At 39.2% G+C, this 21177-nt stretch overlaps 1 long non-coding RNA gene across 3 annotated transcripts in view; it reads left to right on the top strand.

Annotated features, from left to right (window-relative positions):
• Positions 1-21177, top strand: part of LOC137472630 (uncharacterized) — a 206501-nt gene that overhangs the window by 159831 nt on the left and 25493 nt on the right. For all 3 annotated transcript variants that reach the window (XR_010998322.1, XR_010998320.1, XR_010998321.1), the window contains one exon: positions 2147-2202. This is a non-coding gene — a long non-coding RNA (uncharacterized lncRNA). The remainder of the gene's footprint in view (positions 1-2146; positions 2203-21177) is intronic.

Below are 21177 nucleotides of genomic sequence, written 5' to 3'. Positions count from 1 at the left end.
CCAGGGATGAAAAGTCTAGAGATTCTTGTGGATCCTTGTCTGGCTGTGGGAGGTGGTGACCAAGTATCTGCACTGAAATATGCCATCAGTACATTCAAAAGAGAGATGTGGGCCTTGCTGGGTGGGAGCAAGGGTCCTGCCTGTCATCTAAACACATCTGCATTTTGTAAGCAAGGCAATAACCTAATGAAATACTGGAAGCAGCAGATATTGCCTGGGAGGCTGAAAGTGAGAAGGGAACTCGTGAGCTGGGTTCCACCTGAGATCCGTGAGAGCCTTGAGGTCATTGACAAAGATGTCTTGACTTGAAACTCTAAACTTTCTTTGGGATGTGCTGTGCACCAGAATAGTCAAGTATGGAGTGATTTATTGGCATTTTATGCAGATGGAAGAGCTGCTCTGAAGGGAGACAAGTTTGCTGTTGAAATGGTTTTTTTTTTTTTTTTTTTGTGATGGAAATAAAAATGAAATGCTTGGCTTGTTTCATACTGTAATATAGATTGAAATCTTCTCCATGGTATCAGAGAGAGAGAGAGAGGACTCATACCCACCACAGATATTTAATGTCAGCTATCATTATGTTTTTCACGTAGTATCCAACACATGCACATTATGGATCTGTGATCAAGGCAAAGCTTCCATGGCATCAAACTGGTCAAAATGCAGCAGCATGCCCCTGGGAAACCAGAACATCACCACTACAAGTGTTAGCCACTGCAAATGAAAAATTTGAGACTCTCACTGTACTTAGCTGCTCATGTCTTTCTGCCTTCTCATGTATTAATACCCCTAAAACAATAAAACATCAAAATGTAATTACAGAGTAGATTCTTGACTTTCCCTCAGCTGGAATATACATCCAACTGCTTTGTTAATATTGCCATTCAGGTACAATTTAAGATCAGCAGAGAAAGTCATTCCAGAACCTGCACCAGAAGGTCACAAACTCCCTTTGAAAGCACTGATACTTCCTTTTGTTCACTCTTATGTATCTGATTACAAATTACTAAATCCTACTGCTATTTGAGAACTTTTAGATTCTAATCAGTACTTTGATGAATGTACAGCACAATAATGCAGATGAGTGATGTCCCTCTTTAAGCACACAGCAGCATGCACGGACAGAAAAGTGGAGAAGCCATTCAAAAGCTCTGGGACCTTTGTGATCTGGGAGCTTCCTTTGTAACCCATCCTAACTGGAAATTGTTGCCTAACAACTTGACATTGTTAAAGTGTCTAATTAAACCTTAAAAAAAAAAACCCATGCAAATACAAGACGTTCATCATAGGTTGTGAAGGGTTGCCTTTATGTGGGTAAAATAGAATGAAAATCCAGGATAAGGAAATGTTGCAGAAGTTGACTTGAATAAATAAGAAGGAAACATGAGTAAGTTCAACAATGTCAGCATTAAAGAGCTTTTCTTTAGGAATTAGGTAACTTCTTAATGCTTTGTGCTACAGCATAAGAGACTGTTTATTAAATGAAATAGAGTAAACATCACAGCCTTTCTTCATGTAAAAAAAGAAAAACAATGTAACCAGGCGTTAAAAGATGAGCAAAAAATTCTTAAAAGGCTCTTTTCATAAAATGTAATGAAACCAAATGGTCAAAATACAAATCATAAAAATAAACATAATCTGTGTAATTTTTCTGCTGCAGGTGGCATGGTCCTGATCTGCTCTTTTAGTCTGTTTAAAACGCTTATATTCAGTATTTTCATTGGGTATGAAAATTCTATAGGACTATTCTTGGTTAAAGCAGTGCTGAAGGATGTGAGGGCAATGCTATGAATTTAAGAAAGGGAAGAAATGCAGTGGTCTGCCTCTGATACCTCTTCAACACCAGCTGGCAAGGGAGGATGCCTGTCCTTTCTGATACATACCGTCTTTATAATTCATTGCCTGTGCGGTTATGCTTTATGAGGTCAATATTCTTTTAATGTGTATTATCAAGGAGGGACCTTGCCTTAATTTAAAACATGCACCATTAAATTAGGGTAATTGGGGAATTTCCTCTAAGAAGAGCTTTCCTACCACCTCATGCTGTGTCTGAGTAGCAGTTTGTTATGTGGTATACCTCTTCAGAAATGCTGCTACCTGGAAGCATCCACCTTTTAATAATAACCTTCTTCCTTTTCTCTGCCAGGGACTTCTGACACTCCCAGCTGAAGTACAAGAAAAGAATTTTCCCCTACATTTTAGGTAATCAATAGTGTTTCTTGGTTGTAAATAGGATTAAGTGATCTGGTTGTTGAAATAGTGTAAAAATACTTAACCACTTACAAGTCTGCCATGAGAAGTGAATATATATTTGATGGTTCAGGGTCTGATGATAGTTATTCATTCAGTGTTTATTTTCAGCTCAAGAATATAAACCACCTTCACTGCTCCACTCTTGGAAATTAAGCCTGTATCTCTTTATTTTTCTATCCCCTTCTTTATGAGTGTGTATATACATTTGTACAACTGCAATTGCCTGTGCTGTTTTATCTAGGAAGCCCATTGTACTAGCCTAAAGCTTTTCCCTGCTCAAATTAGGTTTTTCTTGCAGTGTCATTTTGATTATGGCAGGGTCCTGTCTTTTCAACACTTAAGCATGTTGTGTCACCACATGATTAACATTTAAAGCTGCTTTAGCAGTGAAAGTCAATCTCACTTACACACTTTTCCCCCTTGTTGATCTTAATATGGGAAGTCACTATCCTCTAACTGGACAAATTTGTTTCAAAATGAGCTTAAAATGCACAGGGGTCATAGCAACTGTTTCAGTTCATATAATTCCCCCTCCTTCCTCTTCTTACATCATCTCTAATACATGTGATGCCCTTTAAAAGATCCTGCCAGTAAGATAAACTGGAAGAAGTCTCCAGTTATTTTGAAAGGGATCAGGGAGTCTGAAACATTGGAAGGGGTCACCTTGAATCTCTGCAAGTATGAGAAAGACAGGCATGCCAACCCAGATGGTCTTTCTTTATACTTTTTATGCTATAAAAAGTGGCATTACTGTTGCTTGCATGGAAGGGTTTTTATGATCAAGAGCAGAAGAAAAGGATTTAGAATTGTTAATATACTGCTTGAGTGCTTAGCCATTCATATTTACAGTAATTGCTTCTGGAAAAAAAAAAAAGTCCTTCTCCTGCCAAGTGTAGGAAAAATAAAGGCGGATTGAATTAAGTCTGGGAACCAGTTTGATTAGAAACTGAAACAAATCTCCTAGGACTCTAGAAACCCAGCTCATTTGTGGCATTCCTTCCATACTCTAATGGGCTCTGATGCTTGATACTGAATGATAAGAAATGCTTGTTTCTGAAAACAGCTGTTGTGGGTTTGGTCGTTTGGAACTGCTTTTGAGAGCTGAATGTAAACCATAAATATGGGAAAATGCAGGCGAGTCAGATTGTTCCTCCAGATAGGACTGGAACCCATGCTCGTTGCTTCAAAAATGTTCACAGAAAAGTAGTAGAATTACACCTTTCACTTTTGGAAAGAAAAGCAAGACCACCATTATTCCAGTGAGACTGTACAGGGTCTGTAATGTGTAAAGTGTGCTTTGTGACTTACAGCAGGCACTGGGTGGTACCACAGATCAGCATTTTGTTGTTTTCTGAACTCTACCCTGTGCCATTATGCTGGGATGGTGTTGGCATTGCTTCAGAACCTGATTAAAAGAAAAACATTTCTGTTCTACACTCATGTTAACATTACTCAGGCCTCCAAGTGCTTGAAAAATTATGGCCCTGCTTTCTTACTTTTCCATCACTCATTAAAACTTGCAAGGGATGCTTGGCTTTAAGTGCCTTGCAGAGTTTGGGGCCCTTCACCTTTAGCATGGTTTCAAGTGCAAACTTGAAAATTGGTTTCTTACAGCATTTTGTGGGGCACAAGTTGGGAGCTGAGAGCAACAAACTCCTTTGGTCATGAGATGAGCTTCACTTCACTCCTGTTGTTTCCAGTCATTAGGTGTGACAGTTACATTAGGTGTGAACTCCTTGGGCCATCCCTAATGTACCTTACAGGCTGAAGACTTCTGTGTGTCACATTCCTTGAACAAACTCTGTAGTTGTGCACATTTTTAAACAGAAAAAATTTTTTTTTCCTTTATCCCTAATTGTAAAGATGGTATTTTAAAAAAGAAGTTCTGTAGTGAAAAATGCATTTCACAGGTAGCTCTGTTTTGCAGGTAGCTCTTCAAAAATGATGAAATTAACAATAATTATCATTTTGTATAATATATAATTTTCTATTATTTACAGAATAAAGAGTGAATAGTGGAAGTAAAGATCATGTCATAACTTGCAGTATGAAGTGCTAGAGAGGAGCACTTTTTAATGTGGCTGCATTTTTCGTCATTCAGAAATTGTGGGAAAGTGTTTCTAAAATACAGTATGGGCAGACACTGAATTTCAAATTGGATTTCATGAAGCAGACAACACAACAATGAATTAACACTGACTTAATTTTAAAAATATTTAAACACCTTCTTTTTGGTATCAACTGATCATAGTAGTCTTGTTGAATGAAACTGTTATTGGATGATTTTTGTGCCTTTTGGCCTATTTTATACGAGGATTGAACAATGCAAGTTTAGCCCACACTTTGGAAAACGGTCTTTACTCACTTTGATGTGCAATGGAATGATATCTGATAATTTTGCAACACTTGCAAAATGCAATTTATTTCAGAGAAAAGTGTGTAAAGAATTGTGTGTATAAGACGTGCAGTGGCAGTTTGCATACACATATTTTGTGCAAATAGAAATAAAAAACCCTCTGTGGTGTAAGCCTGAAGTGTAATGCTAAGACACTCTATGTGTAGCTGTGAAAAAAAATCTTTTTCTAACCTGGCTTCCTTAGAACAAATTCATCCTGTTACACCAGGATGATACACTGAAATCTGTTCTTTCTGCCTTAGCAACACAAAACTTTTACAAAAAAAAGAAGAAGTTGGAAGCTTTTGGATTATAAACATTTCCAAAACATTGGACATAAGCATATATAATTTATTGACTGTATTCAGGAAGTAATGAATGAAAGCTTGATAAATTAACACATTTAAATGTAGGTTATGTGACATTTACCAAAGATTTTTTGTGACACAAATCTGGGGAGCAGATGGGTGGGATGGAGGAGGATATAGCTGATATTTCAATACATTCTCGCACATTTTCTGTGATTTCAGTTTGGTTGTGTGTTTGGTGGGTTATGCTGCATGGCTCCACAGTCACTCAGACTCTATGCCCAGAGCATTCTTGGGTGCACTTGATGATTTTATGGCTGTTGGTTATCCCACCTCCCTGAAGGAGCCCAAATAATTTTTAGAGAGTTCTGTGGATGTGAGTTCAGTCTCAGGCTTAGGAAAAAGAAAGGATTAATTTCACCATGGAGACTGAGGAGGAAGGAAAGAGGCTGGGAAAAGGAAGGACAAGGGAGCAATGGAAAGATAGGCAAGAGAAAGTGAGAGAAAGCATCAGTTCTAAAGAGGAGTACGAATGGAGGAAAAAAATTGCAGTCAGGCATTCTTTTCCTTTGCTTTAAATGCCCCATAAGCAGAGCAGTCAACAGGCAGACAATTATAGCACCAGGCACTTGAGATTACATTAGGGTGCAGAACAAGCTTTGCTCTCCATGGTTTATGATATCCTCTGAACCTTCTAGAAGGATAAATGATATAACGTGAGGTGACTCATACAGGAAAGCAGATAATCAGTGGTGTGCCATAATGCAAGTGAGAAAAAGACAAAATAAGTCAAAGAGTGCTTACACTTTGTTACTTTTATCTTCTGATATTGTTTATCATATTGGTATTATCATGATTATTTGTTAATGTTATCATATGACCTAATGACAAAAATTCCAGGCTTGGAGCCAGGATCCTAGACAAAACATCCTTAATGCTTATGGCAGTTTCTCCCTTTGCTGGTTATTAAATTGTTTCTGTGAATGAAAATAACGATAACAACAAGGGGAAATGTACACCATGCCGGGACCAATTTCCTGCCACACCAGGAGTGATGCACACAACACCCTCCTGCAGCTGGAATGATGCCCTGGGATGGAGGGAGCCTGAGTGAGGACCTGAGGAGTGTGGCTAGAGTGAATTGTGCTGTTGGCACTGAGATCCCAGATGCCTCATTTAGTCCTCCAGGCTGCAACACTTTCCTGCACACTGAAAAATGAAAATGCAGGAAAATTGGTCTGGCAGGGCAGAGAGGTGTTCAGGCTGAGGTATGGATTTTCTGTAGTTCAGTGTGGATTTTCCATAAGGATATCAGTTTCATGGCAAAGTTAAAACCTTCCCATCCATATCTACATTTTACTGCCTTTCCTCTTCCTGTGTTTCTACTTATTAAGTTATGCTAAAGGATACAGAGCAGACACTTGATGAAAATGGAGTACCCTGGTTTTTCCAAAAAATTACTAATAATTAAAAAAACCCTATCATCTGCAGTTTTATGGAGAACCTTGATTTATGTGTCATATTTTTCTAGACCCCTTTTCTTAATCCTTTTGTAGGCAGATTTGACATTTCCCAGAATTAGCTAATGTTATACCAGTAAAAACGTCCCTTGAAAAAGGGAAATATAAGGAACTTTTCTACTGAGGGTTGCATTCGATCATATTTTTTCCATTAGATCATGCTTCTGTGGAGTTCCTAGCCTCTCACTGGAAGATCCTGCTGGATCTTGAACTGCAGTGAGTGTCCCTTACATTCATTAGTAGCTTATATTGGAAGCCAAGGGGTTCTGAGCATTTCAGCTGTAATTCAACAACATTATTCTTAGGCAGGAAGGTGAAAATTTATTTACTGAAAGTAAAATATTTGTTCTGGCCAGAATGCCATTTTTGCCACTAGTACTGATGCCTTTTAGATGAAATTTTGGTAGTAGGCTAGCAAGCCTGTGATTACAAACACAGGTGAATTTAATAAAAATTCAGTCTGCTCTCATTCCTTTTGGTGTAAATCCAGAGTATTTTACTGAAATCTATTGCCATCTGACTAAACTTTGTTTCCAGGGGCTGCCAGTGTACACAGCATTTGGTGTTATCAGCCCAGGTATACTTAGATTTTCTCATCATCATAGAAAGCAAGGAAAAGTAACCAATCTACTTCCCAAGTGGCCAGATAACATAAACTCATGTTACTGATTTGACAGTTATCTGGTCTGGTAATTATGACCAATGGCAGCAGCAACAACAATAATAATAATAAAAATAATGGAAAACTGACCTCCTGAAGGAAGTATTTCTGTCCCTTACATGCAGACAGACTGAACCCAGAAGGTTGAACAGCCTGTCTAGCAATTCCACTCTGAAGTTTCACCTCCCTTTTTGAATGTCCCAGAATTTCCGGTTGTGATCCCCTAAATGGAGGCATTGGAAGTGGCAGTCAGAACTTGCTGTGGAGGCTCTGAATGTGCTGCACTGACAGTGCCAAGCACTTGATTGCAGATGCTCTGAGCTCAGTGGTAGCTGCTTGGATTTAGCAGCTAAGCCTAAGGGTTCTGCTTTACACTTTTGGATCTGGTCTGGACTTTTCCATGTCAGGAATTATTTAAACAGCTATTAGGCCTGCAACAAATTGCAGTGGAAAGATCAACAAAGCATGGAGAAGCTCTGTGTACAAGGTACCAGTGACCACTTGCATAACAAACCCGTCAATGATTTATTAAGTGTGCAGCTATGGTACCACAGAAAGTCTCACTCAAAACAATTGGTTACTCATTGCTGCATGGTTTCAGTGATCTCCTCATCTTCCTGGATGTGCTGGACAGCAGGAAGGCACTGCCCTTCTCTTTAGCACCTGATGATCCTTGGACAACTTTGCTGCCCTCTCTGTAAATGAATGTCAGCTTTGCTACAGAAGGACAGGGCTGGCTACTGAAGTACAATGCCTGTTTTATTTGAATGTTCTCTGAGAAACAATTTAGAGAGCATCTATATCAAACAATTCCTGTGCTACAGTGTTTGTACCTCAGAGAGTTAGGTCAAGGGTTTTGGATCAAAGCCTAGCTGAGTCTGCACACATCATGGGGCCCAGGCAGAGAAGCATTGAATTTCTTGCTTAAAATTGGCTATTAAATGCAAATGCATCCTCCTTTGTGTCCAAGCTGAGTGTTCTGTATTTTCTCCAGGCAAACTGTTGAATAGATCCCACTTCATTTCAAGGTCTTTCCATCAGGCTCCTGATGAATTCATTAAGCTATATATTCATTACAGGTGATGAAAAGTATATAACCTTTCCGGAAAGGAAGTGGTCTGCTCCATAAATAAATCTAGTTTTGGAAATTAAGGATGTGCTAGAATGAAATACCTGGATCCAACAGTGCTGAAATATGAGCAAAGCAATTGTAATGGCAGCTTTGGAAGGAAGCTGCTCACAGTGGAGTGGATGAACCTTGTAAAGTGTCCTGATGGTCTGAAATTTCAGGCTTTGCTGGAGCAGGGGAGAAAATATATTCCTTCCCAGATTTTTCTCTCAGCTGAAGCTTGATCATGGTATTATTGTTAAATTTGCTGGCAGAAGGAATTGCCCATGGGTGCACTTTCTATAGCATTTGCATGCCAATGGAAAATGTTCTATAGCCATGGCAGTGTTAGAGGATCTCTGTGGTTTTCTTTAATGATTGGACACAGTCCCGTCAAAAATATGTTAGGATACAAATGTAATCTGTGTTTGTGGAAAACCAAACATCCCACCTAAGACCTGAACAGATCCTCCTCAGTGCTAACTGTGAACAAGGTAGGAACCAGGTCAAGTAAAGAGAAATAAATATTGACATCATATGAAAGCTGTAGGGTTTTAAATCTGTAGTTGTTTTACACTGGAGTACCAATACATGATACAACCAACTTAAATGCTACTATCATTCTCTTTAAATTGGGACTCTCCCTCCCCATTCTTTTCCAGTAATTCCATTTTGATCTTGTGGAAAAGATTCTGCCCTGGATGAAGCTCTCCAAAGCACTGCCAGGCTACTGTGGACAAAGGGGCTACAGTCAGTCACTTACTAGACACAAAGTACTTTTTTACAGTTTAATACAGACTCAAAATAAGAGCCACATATTTAAATTTTAGCATGACAAGTCATGTGCACCCACAAATCACACTGCTGTCATCAGGGTCTTAAAAAAGCCACCTTTTTCTGAGAAAAAGTACACTAATGCAGTTAAACAAAGCACATTACAGGAGAAGGAAAAGCAAATCTACAGAAGGGAAGTTAGTGTACTACCTATTAGTAGCTTTTAGGATATTTTTTCAGTACTTCAACTATTATCAAGCTGGAAAAAAGTGTAATCTTCCTTCAAGAATGTATTTCTTTCTTCAGCATAAATATTAGTATCTTAAAATGCAAGTTTGTCAGTGCATGAAAGACAAACTTATTGTGCTGCAAGCAAATGCTTCATGCTATTGAAAGAGTTTTCCTTAATAAAATGCAGAAGCTAGAATGTTAAATCTTTTGAAGTTGCTCCTAAACATGTAATATTTAGCTTGAGAAGCAATAGTGAGGAAATGAACATGATAAGAACTCATTCAGTAACAGCCCTAAATTGATTATTTCCTTCCTTATGTAAACTTATCAGTCAGCCCTTTGGGCTCACTTCCGAATACCAGCTCAGCACAAGAGTCTTATCACAAGGAAATGGAATGTAAAAGCCCTGACAATTTTGATAAGGCACGTACTTTGGTTATGATCCTATCTCTCCCCTCCTCCCTTTTAAATAATTCATCTGCACTACAAGGGGAGATGTCTTCCCTGTAACCTTGGTATAAATAAAAGTTGATGTTGTTGTTATAGTCAGAATTAACCCTGATTATTAATCCTGCTGGTTTCTCAGAATATTCTCAGGCAAAGAGACTGGAAGATATATTGAAAATTACAAGCAGCTTTGGAATGGAGTGGCATAGTGGTCTGGATAGATGATATCAGGATTTTTAGAGACTCTTATGAGTTTTGGACATAATCTAAAGTATCTCAGTTGGGTGGATACTGTAGGAAGCTTAAGACTCTCCTTTTTTATTTGCCACTTATTTATTTGCCACCTTTACCCCACCCATGCTGCCGTAGGTCTGACACCTACTTGTGATGGCAGAAGCCAGACTGAATAAAGATCCAACAGCTCACAGTGCAAAAGCCAAACATGCAAACTTTAAAAAAGCCCCTACTACACAAACACCAAACCACACACTCAAACACACATAAGGCAAAAGAAAACTGACAAGCAAGCTCTGCCCACCAGCCACCACAGACTAAAACTTCATAGTTTTACCAGCCAAAAACACCAGCAGAACCGCCCCAAATACAAATGTAACTTCATTCATTTGTCCTAGTAAAATAATAATTTAAAGGGGTACGTAACAAGTTTTGTGGTTCATCGCATACCAGGACAGCAAAGCCTGATAAAAGCACTGAAAGGACAGAACTGGTTTTGTTTGAGATGTGATGACATGCTCCTTAAGCAAATGTTAAAGGCAGCAAATCCATGACCCAGTAAAATACACTCCAGACCATCAAAGTAGTTCTACAGCTTGATGAAATCCACTCGTCTCCAGCAAGAATGACCTAAAACTCTTCAGAGGAATAAAAAACAGTGTGGAGGAATTCAGAAAGAATGGTTTTTTAAGCAAATAGTGACATACCAAAGTTCAGTGTAACTTTTTCAGTGAAACCAAAAACTAAGCTAAACTTACCTGATTTATTTTTTCCACAGAAACTCAAATCTTGAGCTGTTTTATGCAAATTAGGGAAAAGCCATGACTGAGGCTGGACTGACAAATACTTTTGATTGGCTGCTTACCCATACCTCCTCTCAGGAATATCATCCTTATTCATCCTTATGAATACTTATCGTCCAAACAATATCTCATCATTGTAAAACAAAAGGGGTCTTAGTCCTGGCAGTGTTGAAGTGCATGGCAAAGATACTATTGATCTTAATAGGATTAGGATTTCTCCAGAATTTTCATGATACTTTGCACAAGGAAGCTCTTAGACTATTTCACAAGATATCCTAAGTGCTTTATATTGAAAAAAAATGTTGCAATAACAAGTCTTTTTGGTGAAGCAGTGGCAAAAATAAGACTGGAAAAAAGTCTTGGAGGAAATCTAGAATGTTCTTACAGGCACATGAGCATACACAGGGAAGGAAGGGTTTTTGATGGAATGTGTGGGATCAGAGTAGATTAGTCTATGAATTTTCTTAATTCTGTGCTTTCTGTACCATACCAATACCACCACACATGCAGCAGACTGTACCTACTAGGAGAAAATCTTGTTTACATTTCTGAAGAAAAAAAATCAGTATTAGCAGGGATAAGGAAACAACTATACATTTGCACAGTGAATGCTAGGTAGCAAAATAAAAAAGGGTATAACTGCCTTGCCTGTCATTTATTTCTTTGGGCCTACAGTAGCAAAGTCCTCAGGGAAAGAAATTACCGTAGCAGATATTATCTTATTTTACTGCTGCATTTCCTATCTTAAATTAATAGTGCGTAGGATTTTAATTGTACTTGATATAATTAATCATGAGTCTGTTTTGTTATACAAGCCAGTAAAGAGCACTTTGCTGCTCCATGAAGCTTGGCTTGTTTTATGGAGTTTAAATTAGGGCTTTGAGATATTAGTGAGTTGGACAAACACCACTGCTGAAATTCTCAATTCAACCACCAAACACAATTTCTGCACAGCTGAGCCTCCTCAGGCTGGGTTCTGCCACCCTCACTGAATAGAGTACTATGCTGTGAGAAGAGGTGCATGGAAAAATGTTGTGGTTTGCTTAGAGGTGGCAGAACTGGTTATTTATTTAGGTCAAACACACTCAAGTACTTGGAGACCTGGGGAGCTTATGTAATGCACTGGCATGGTATGAAGGAGCTGTGTACAGGAGGAGAGGCACAGATGGAATGACTGCACACTCCATGAGCAGGTGTCTGATGACATTTCATGGTGACCTGGTGACAATTGTGTGGCCAGAAGCTTTCTAACGAAAATATCTACAGAGTCCCAGTGAAAACAAGCCCCATACAATTCTCAAACAAACCACATAAAACCAGACCAAAACAGAAAATTAAAAAGATTTTCATACATTGTGCTTAATAGTCATGAGGTTTAGGAAATTCATGTTAATCACCTATTACCCAGGCCAGTCTTCAGGCTTCTGTATTACTTTGTAAAGAGTTTGGGCTGAATTCACGTCTCAGGTATTTTAAAAGACAAAGCAGTGCATTTTATTGTCTTGAAATTTGCAGGAGCTGTTTAGAGAGCTCAGCTAGTCTGTATGGGTTAAGCAGAAAGGAATAAAGTCAGGTTGCTTTATTAGCTAACAATAAATATATTTCCTTCTTTTCTAAAAGGGGTTGTTGACTATTTTGCCTGTGTGCTTCACATGGCAGCATCTGTCTGTGGAAGCAAATCATTATCACATCCTGGCTCCTTCTTCTCAGTGTTGTTTAAAGCCCAGGGAGGAAAGATGATTGTCAGATTAGGTGTAGGTCGTCCTGCTTTCCTGAGAACCAGCTGTTTGCTGGTACCCTGGAGGGGTTTAGCCCTTGGCTTTGTTTCCATGGACATGTAATACAGGTGAGACAATTGAGATCTGAATCGCTGCCTGTATAAATGGTAAAAATAACCTGCTGCAGACCAGACCTGTGTCCATCTCCGATGGCATAATGTGATCAGCTAAAAGATATGATCTACAGTGGTATTAAGCTGACTTCTGGCATAATAGGGTTTTTCAATGTGTTTTTTTTTTTAATGACATAACAAGGAACATTGTACACCAATCTGTAAAGCTGCTGTATTTTAAATGTATATTAAATTCTCCACTGTACAGTAGCTGTACCACGGAGCAGACTCCTTACCTCTTTTGGTGAGTTAATCTCGTGAATTAGCATTATAACGAAGCTTGAAGAAACTCCCTCCCCTTCGATTTCCTTTTCTTTTGTAGTGGATCAGTCATTCACAGGACGCTCTTTGTTTCTGGAGCCACGTCTTTGTTTTGCCAAACTTCGTTCCACCCCTGTGTCTAGTAGAGACCTGTTCCAAGATGTGTTCCACTGTCTGGGAACTGGCACAGGCAGCAGAAATGCTTTTCTTGCAAAACAGTCTCTGCAAGCATTTTATCTGCTCCCCGCCCTACAGAGGAAAGATTTAGTTGAAAACAAGTAGACCTGTATGAATTTCCCTTGGGAAATTCTCCTTAAAAATCCACATTTGAGGAAATGGCCCATACATCTAAGTATGTAAAGAGGTTTCTCAGAGATCTGTCACAATCTGTGACTCTTCAATGCTACTCATTTGTGCAATGTATTCATGGGAATACATTAATAAAGGACCACAAATTGTTCTGCTTTTAATGGTTCCAAAATACAGAATCAATTCTGTGAGGTACATTTGGCTTAATTACTTCTGGTATAAGAGTTTCCATTCCTTCAGGTACTGGATTCTCTGCCAGTGGTGGGAACTGCATCTTCCCCATCAGAACCAATAATCTCAATAAATGCAATCTACACTCAGTATATTTATTTTGTGGGGTGTTGTTGACTCCTGAGACTTGCATATCCAAAAGGGACTTTGTCCTGATGAAAATACATTGATATTCCCAGGGTCTGCATTGCCCTGTGCGAATTTCAAGAGGAAAACAAAAACGGGAAAATAAAGAATATTGGAAATGTTTGTTATAAAGTTGGAAAGAAGTCCCACCAAGCCTCAGGTGATTTCTTTGTGGATGAAATGGAAAAGAATGTTTCAAAGGAACCGATGAAGCATCCAGTGAGATTCAGGCTCATAGAGGAATTTGTTCAGTATGAAATATTTTGCAGAATACAAATGTTCTTTGAAGGCAGCTGTGAAAGGGTCTAAGATAAAAATACTTATTATTTTTTTAAAAAAGTGAGTAGTCCCTGTGTCTTATCCTTATGCTCCTGTCCTGGTGCCATGTAGATGGCTTCTGCATCACGTCTGTTCCACACAAAATGAACATGCTTTTTAATTGTCTAAGGGCTTCCTGAGGAATTGGTTTGTTAGGATTACTGCAAATAAAGGAAGATCTCAGTAGTTAGTTACTTCTTTGTCTAAAAGAGGTCATTAACTTTGATGATATAAGCTGTCAATGTATAAAAATATACAAGTGAATAGGACATGAGAACAAATGCTGACAAGTGCAGTATACAGCCAGTGCTCTTGACAAGATACAGGGCTGAGCTGAACAAATGGCTCATAAAGCTCCTTTAGCAGGAGGACAGTAAAATCCTTCCTCTAAGGTGATTTAGCTTTTTAGTAAGCATTTATATGGAGACAGGGGTCTACCATGGTGGATGGGTTCCTTGGTTTTGCCAGGCACTGCAGAGAGTGTTGCAATATAACTTTAGTTTATTATGGCACTAAAACTGTTAAACTGTGACTGTCTTTTTTTTCTTTTTTTCTTTTTTTTTTTTTCCCACTTAAAGTGAGGTTTGTCTCTAACCAAAAGGGGACAGCCATTCTTTTCCCATGTTGACTATTGTTTTTGGTGGGCAGCCATCTCATGCCTTTTGAAAAAGCAAGAGTTCACTTTGTGCTAAATGGCTGCAAGGGAAAATATAGAGTTGACTACAGAGGTTGATCAGTAACTCACAACTACAGTAGCTCCACTTAACATACAAGAAAGTTAAAGCAGTTACTCCATTCTCTGCCTTATGAATTAGTATTATCCAGATGATAAAAATTAGTGATGTCCACTTCCCTGGGGGACAAGAGCTCTGGTGTAGGGAGAGTCCAGGTCAGGAGCCCTCCCATGAGGATGAGGATCTAGGTGATGCCCCAGGTAGCAGAGAGCTATGGTGGCTTGCTCCCAGGAGACAGACATCTCTGTGGGAAGGTGTGGGAGTTGGATATGTGGAAATCTCAGATCTCTTGGAGTCAAGTTTCCATTCAGGTGGGTGACCATGCTGGACTGGGATGGGAGGCTGTCTCAGCAAAAGGCCACCATCCCTCTGTCTGATGTCCTGGTCTGCTTCTGTCCAGCCCTAGTGTCACCACTGCTCATGGTAAAGGACTGCTCCTGCCAGCTGTGTCCCTACCCATCAAGTCCCCCCCTATGGCATGGGGCTCCTGAAAAAAGCCTGGCATGCCCACAGTACTGGGTTCACTCATTTATTCCTGTGTAGATTATTCTGGAGAGATGCACAGAAACTCCCATTCCAGCTTGCAAAACTGTTTTTCAAAGTCACTCTGAGGTCACAGAGCCCTCTGAATCACTAAGGTCACTTAGACATAACCTAAGTGTCTTTGAGAGTCCTTTGAAAGTTGCTGCTAGTATTTTCTCTGACCGGGTCATTATCTGCTAACTGAGAAACAGGAGGTTTTGTAATACACATTTTCTGTCAAACTGAATGTTTGCAACATGTGAGTCCTCATTTGGTCTAGAAGTTAATCTTTAAATTCATGAGATGGATTAGGAAAAAAAAAAAACAATCTAAGGACACTGACAAATCAACAATTTCAAACCCAGGTTTCTGATAGTGTTTGAACCTCCTGGAAGCTTTAGGTCAATTATTTATTGATTTTATTCAACTGTTTCTTCAGATAGAGTACTTGGATGAAATAAGCTTTGCCTTCCCACAGCAATCTTTGTGTTGATTAGGAAGGGATGTGCACTGTGTTATAAACAACCTCCGTTACAGGAGCTCTCACATATCTTGCTGTGTTGAAAAGAAAAACATCTACATAGCCATCACAGACAAGCACCAGTCCTCAGTCAAGGCCAAGGGCTGTGGATCTGGTCCAGGGTGGCAGAAATCTGGTGCTGTGCAGAGCCTAACCCAGAGCAGCAGCCTGTCAGTGCTGCTCTCCACAGACATGACAGTGCCTCAGCAGAGCAGCCCCTCATTCCCTAGGAAGCCTCAGCAAAAACCTGAACATTTCAGTTTAGTCCAGAAACACCAAGAACTTGCAGACTAGAGCACACATCTGTTCCATAGAGAACCATGAACTTCAACATCAACCATGAACTTTAAGCTGTCTCTGAGACTCCTTCTGGATCTGGTTTTTTCACCTTTTGCTCCATGACAAATCCCAGTAAATGCATATAAACAGATAGTTTTTATTATCCACAAATCCCCCAACACTGAGTATGTTTTCCACTCTATCCCTCTCACTCCAAGAGAGGAAAAAATTATAAACACTGCTGTGTATCCAAGTCAGAAACCACAGCTTATTTAATGCCTGTTATTATTCAGGTTGACTCGTCTACCCTGGCATATTCTGAATTTAAACCCATACCTAACCTTAACTCCAGAGTGATGGTCCTGTCAAGATCCAACCTTTAAAACTTGAGGCCCTTGTGGTCATTCTGAAGACACTGTTCTGGGACTTTGAGTCATTTCTGCCTGACTGGACATCGTACAAAATGCTTAAAATTTTATTAAGCCACTGATTATATTTAATGCCTGACAAAAGAAAACAAAGAAAGAGCAGTAGCCAGCAGGTACATCAAGAAAACACAGCAGGCTTGCACAGAATGGCAGCTCTGCTTCTTAAGTGGGTGAGACAGACAATTATTTACTACATTTTGAGGGCACTTGGCACTCACTCTCTTGGCCATCAGGACAACTCAAGAGAAAGGGGTGTTTATCACAGTGCCCTGTTAAGTGGAATTGGCTACAACAGAAATAAACAAAATAGCCTCTGGAAAAGTTTCAGGACTTTCAAACTGGTGAGTGCTCTGCTGTTGCAGACAGCTTGGGTCATTTATTAGGAGCCAAAGAATCAGCCCTAATTGACAATGTGCACTTTTGTGTTTGTTGGTTTCTTCCTTCTAATTTTGTTTGTTTCCTTGTAAAGAAGGGGGATTTCATACAGCTATAATAAACCCCTCACTCCAAAATAATCTCCAGTCTGCCACTCTAACAGATCCAACATCTCCTTTTTTCCAATTCTTTCCTTTGCTCTGGTCCTCATAAGGAGCCTCTCCTTTGCTGCTCTGCTTTTCTTATGTGACACGAAGGAGAGAATTGTGATTTCCTGTGAGTGTGCTAAACCATTTAAATTTTTACTAACCACTGCAATACGTGCTGCCTGCATTCAGGAGTGCTGTGTTGGTAGATGATCTAAAATGGATGGATTGCACGCTACAGATTCCGGGGTGTAATCATCTTACAATCTTGCATCTTGCTCGCAAATGTTGCAAGATTTGCTTATTGGCTGTTTTCTGCAACCAGATGTTGAATTCCTAAGCCACAGAATGGGCCTCCCCTTACTCCTAGCCAAATAACACTTCTTCATTTCAAATGAATAATGTCAAATCATTCCTGAGTTCAGCATGTTACCCAATTTTCCAGGCCCAGAAAATTCAAGAAATGCAAGATGGAAATCCAAGACTTTGTTTTCAAGTCTGGAAGCTTTGGCTGATATGAATATCAGTACGATAAAAAAGAAAAAAATGTCAGCACTTTCACCTTATCATGGCCTAATATGAGGCCATGAGTAATTTTCATTCTCAGCAATTCTTAATTTTTAAATGTAAAATTTATTTGAATCTTCAGATTTACATTTTGAGATAAAAATTTTGCTTCTATCTGGTTCAGAAGGTCAAGCACAATATATAATTCCTTTAATTATGCCATGGGAATCTCCCTGCTCAAACTTGGTCCAGCTAGACCAGGTTGTTCAGGGCTGGTTCAGTCAAGTTTGGAGCATCGTGAGGTTAATAACTTTCAGCTTTCAGCAGTTTTGGTAGCAGAGCAAAGCTGGCATGGGAGAGGTGAAAGGGAGGATCATGTAAGGGAAATCATACCTTGCCAGAATCCTGTTGTGGGGCCAGCAAGACAGAGTGTGGAGAGCATAAGGATGGGACTGCAAATGTGGGGAACTCCTGGCTTCCAGTCTGGCTCCTGATGGGAAAGGATGAATTAATAAATCTGCATTCAAATGTTGAGTTAAGACCGGTGTCATAATATAAAATTGTCTCTAAGCAGATTTAAGATGATCTCTAAGCAGAAATTTAAAGATTTCTATGTTTATTCACACACCAGAGAGAAGCAAAATCTCCAAAATCCTGAACTGACTAGGAATTCCACCAAAAGAAGTTTTTATTGAAGAGGTTGAGAAGGTATCATGTGTGATGTTTCATTCTGATTTTTATTTCTTTTGTGTTTCCCACTGTATGAATAATTAAATGAAAATAATTTTGAACAGGGAAAGAGAAAAGGAAACTTCTCTTCCCTGTATTTGTAGGTAAATAATAATTTAAAACTGAAATATAACAGAAAAATATTTATTACTGCAAAATGGATTTCTGTTAATGGTTCATATTACTGTTGATAAATATGTGATCAATTGTACTTTAGCCTCTCCTCTTGAGAGAGAATAGATTATGTTTACTAGAGTGAAATACATTAAGTACTCAGCCTTGTGAGGGCATTCTCTGTTATGCCTAAAGCCTCTACAAACCAGAAAGGTTTCTTACCCCTTTCCCTATATTTATTTAAATCCTTTGATGAGTGGACTGCATTCTCATAAATCCATCTGTAATTTTAGTGGCCTAAACGGCTTTTTCTTCTTTCTTATTGAAATAAGATGATGAAGAAAAGAAATATGACTGTAAATGCTTGGTGCACTAAAAATACAGTGTACATACTTTACATACAAATGTTTCAGAACTATGAAATACTAGCTTCTACTTTGATAATTAATGGGATTTTGCATGTTGGCAGCCAAAGCTTCCCACAGTTTTTCTAATTGTAGGGTTTTTTTGCATTAAATCACCGAAGATTAGAAAAGTGGAACACAATGACTTGAATGACATATTGAATTCTTGAATTGCAGCTAAGAAGACTGCTCAGAGTGGTTGTCTAAGGTGTTGCCTGCTTATACATTTAAGCAATAAAACTTTGGAAGATTTCATGAGGGCTCTGCTTCAGCAAAGTCCTTGGTCTTATGTTTGACTGTAGATAAGGGAACTTACTGCATTACTTACTTACATGTAATGCATGTAACAATACAGTTTACTCTTTCCTAGAAACACATTAAAAACAGTTGCTGAGTCACTTTGAAGCAAAGGCAATTCCAAAACCCAGCAGTTTGTGTCAAACACATTGCATTGTTGCAGCAGAATCTTGGGGAAAAAAATCCTAGTGGACCTCCTGGTGGTTCATCTGAACCTCTTTCTAACATTTTTTGTAGCCTTTTCCCACTCATGAAAAATTAAAACGTTGCATTAAAAAAGGACTTACAAAGCAAGCAAAAGTTAATAAATAAAATCCATCTTAAGGGGAAAAGAGAAACAAAACAAAAAATCCAAGCCTGGGTCAAAACGTTGCTTTTCTGTATCACACACTCATTATGGAGGTAGCTTTTACTTAACCTTTTGGTTCTCATATCACTCATGTTAATGGCCACGTTTCTGATACCGGTGGCATTTATCAACTGAGCATCTGTGACTCCATGAGTCACTGTCTCCAGGCTTGACATAAACCACTCAGACTCTGTGTTAGGGTCACCTGGACTTTGTCACTATTTAACAATTGAAAAGGAGCAGTATTTTCTTAAAACACAGGCCAGACCCTCCAGTGATGTAGAGGAGAACAAGAGAAGCAAAATCAACAGCGCAGTGATATTTTCCTAAGACTCCAAGGCAGTTGAACAAATGATGAAGCTCTGTTTTCTCTCTGCACTTTCTTTTCCTTGTTCATTTGTTCCTTTGCCCACTTGAGTTAAATCAAATATACCCAGGTGCAGGCAGTACTTGTAAAAGTAGCTATTGGTTTATTGCATCCCAATATGAGGATGCACTGGTTGGGTGATAGATGAAAAATTTGGGACTGATCATCTTCTGCTATGCCTCTAGTGTAATTCTAGAAACACTGACAAGATTATTTGGTTTTCTGTTTTTAAAGAAAAAGTCTTCTGAATGCACAAGGTTACCTTGGTGCTATTCTACACAGTGCAGAAAGGTAATGTAGGCATAGTACCTAGGAAGGAAGTGTTTTATTTACTCTGCTTTTAAATATAGTGTTGCATTTTGGCCACCAAATGTGACAACTCTGAGTAGATCTGATTTCTCGGGAGGCAAAACATTCAGTTTAGTCCCATGGCCAGTTTTAACCCATGCCTGCCTCTGTGAAGGAATTCTGTGGTACGAGGGAGAAATGAAAAGGCACTCTCTTTAAAGACACTTCACCATTCAGTTCCTGTGCAGTTTGAAATCTGTATCAAACCTAAGTCCAGCTGGTAAAGCTGTAGGGCCCAGTTGCAGCATGGGGTCAAGGCCCTGAGTCAAAACTACTGAAAAACTGTTTAAATTAGTCCTGCTCTTGGCAGTTGTTGGAGAATGTATACTAATTAGTCCTGCTCTTGGCAGATGGAGAATATATAGTAATTTTTCCAGGTCAGTTTCAGCTTGCTTCTCTTCCAAGCCCCAGGAAGTAAAAAATGCGTATTTGATGAACTCCTTGAAAATTTCAGTTCCTGTATGCCTGACCTGATAAGTAAAAGATGTTGATGAAGTTCAGAAATGAGTAGTAGGGAAACTTTCAGCCAAGTGCCCAACATATATTTCTTTAGTGCATGATGTCTTTAAGATCAGGCTAGGTCAGGACAATCAGACCACTGACTCAATGCAGAGAATTTTTCATTGTCAAGACACTTCTGCTGGGAATTTAGGGCTGCTGCAAGTGGGAAGTCCTGGTAAAGCCAAAGGACGTGCTTATCCACATATCTCTGCTCCTCTCCTTCATCCCTGCCCCTAAAGAATGTGTCACAGGATCTATTTTTGGATCAATGGCAGAAGTCACCAAACAATCCTTTCAAATTATTCTGTTGACCAAATGAAGGCTTAGCTCCTCTAAAGACAACAAGGCAAATATAATGTGGAATGCTGTAATTAATTCCACGTGTTTTGAGGCATTAGGGTAGAGTGGAAGGACCAGAAGTGTACTAATAAATAAAGGCCATATCCTGGTATTGATCTGTATGTGGAACTCACTGCTGGAATCAATAGGGAGTGCTAAAAAAATCAATGGCAGGATATGACCCTGCGATAAGCCGGTCTCAAATCATTCTGTCTCTCTACTACAAGAAAACAGGTTACTCTGTGTTATCTAACCCCTAAACATCCTCAAGAAGTTTGAGAAGTAGGAAAAAGCCACGTGGAAGGGAACTGCCAGGGAAAGATTTACGTGACAAAATACTTGTGTTTT

Source organism: Anomalospiza imberbis, chromosome 4, assembly GCF_031753505.1.
Source record: "Anomalospiza imberbis isolate Cuckoo-Finch-1a 21T00152 chromosome 4, ASM3175350v1, whole genome shotgun sequence".
Lineage (NCBI taxonomy): Eukaryota > Metazoa > Chordata > Aves > Passeriformes > Viduidae > Anomalospiza > Anomalospiza imberbis.
The sequence above is the reverse complement of the archived record's forward strand: the minus strand, read 5'-3'. Positions and strand labels throughout refer to the sequence as shown.